Raw genomic sequence first — 1,623 nt, 5'->3', positions numbered from 1 at the left:
TTCAGTGAAATGCTAGGGAGAAATATTTTCTTATTTTCACATTTGATTTTAATTTATTGTCATAAATTTTCCTACTATTGCTGCAGCTTTTTCAATCCTTTAGTTCAATGAGAGAGAGTGTTACAACTCCTTTACTTGCCCCTGTCAGTCCCCTCTGATGGTGAGCTTTGGGTTTTTGTCTCACAAACAAGAAGAATAAGGTGCATGGACAACAGAGAGTGAGTAAGGCACAGTTAGATTTATTAAGTGACAGAAAAGCTCTCAGCAAACAGAGGGAGCCAAAAAAAGGGTTGCCAGCTATGAAGCTGCCTCTGAGGTTTTTATGAACTGGGAAGAGAGGAATGTGCTGACTGGTTTGCAGACCATCTTAGATAAAGCACCACTCAGAAAGAGCTATGATAGTGTAAATAACCAGTTGGAGGCAGAGGTAAAAGCTTGGCCTGGCACTTTGGCCAGAGACCGATCAGGGGCTGAAGTGATGATTAACTCTATGTAAATGAAGCTGGCTGGTGGCCAATCACAGAAATGTGGGAATATGTGAAATAGGTGAAAAGAGATTAAGGCATACCAAGGAGAGAGAAATGGGTCCACAAAAGGAGTGTAATTTGTTCATCTGTGTTCATTTCCATTCAAGGATGCAAGCTGTTTCTTATTTGAGCCCTTAGTTTGATTTTCAAGCTGTTTTTTTTTTTTAAAGGAGTTTTACCAAAGGCCTACCCTAACTGCCTGCCTAACCCATTTCTTCCTCCCTTCTCATTCTCTCTTCAGGAATGGAGATCCTAACTGCTGTTAAGGTGGTGAGGCAATGATCCTTCTGGCTGTTTCCTGCTGGAGAGGGATATTGTGTAGGGAATAGCAGCCAGGTTTCTTACTGGGTCCAGTCTAAGAACCCTCAGAAGAAAGGTGCATTCATACATGTTTCCATTTGCATTACCATTTAGAGCTTGATAGCCTCTAGGTGAGAAGAAATAATTTGAGTTATAGCTTTGGTATAAAAGGTATGAGCATGAACACAAGATGTACAAGGAAAAAAAGGATCTTAATAAAGGAGCTAAGCAGGTCCAAATATAAGACCAGAACCCTTAAGAAGGGATTGTAGCCTACCGCAACTGGGACCAGAGCCCAAATTTTCTCTCAATCTGTTAATAATTCTAATTTTGTCCTTAAGCACCTGTAAGTTTTCTTCTACCTGACTGGAAGTATCGATCCAGAAATAGCACATCTCATTTAAGATTACACAGGCACCTCCTACTTTGATTGTAAGGACATCGAGAGTTCACCTATTTTGCATTTCCACAGAAGCTAGACAATTTGTGGATTGTTGTTGGACCTCTATTTCTTCTAATATTGCCTCTTACCCTTCTTGCATCATAATAGAATTAAGTACTGATCTTTCAAAAAGAGGAATATTGGCAAAGCAGATTAGACCTCTGCCTATAGAATTCCCCATACATGTTTTTTTTTAATATAGGATTGTCATGGGCATGTCCTCCTTAGTACTCTCTCTCTGTTAAATCTCCATTTGATAGCATAGAGATAAGTGATCGCCTTGTTCAGTGTGCACTAGAAAATGCACTCTCCAGAAAAATACCCAGACTGGAATTTCAACAGATGGTACTGCCA

Source organism: Cebus imitator, unplaced genomic scaffold, assembly GCF_001604975.1.
Source record: "Cebus imitator isolate Cc_AM_T3 unplaced genomic scaffold, Cebus_imitator-1.0 Scaffold337, whole genome shotgun sequence".
Classification (NCBI taxonomy): domain Eukaryota; kingdom Metazoa; phylum Chordata; class Mammalia; order Primates; family Cebidae; genus Cebus; species Cebus imitator.
Note: the sequence above shows the minus strand (reverse complement) of the source record.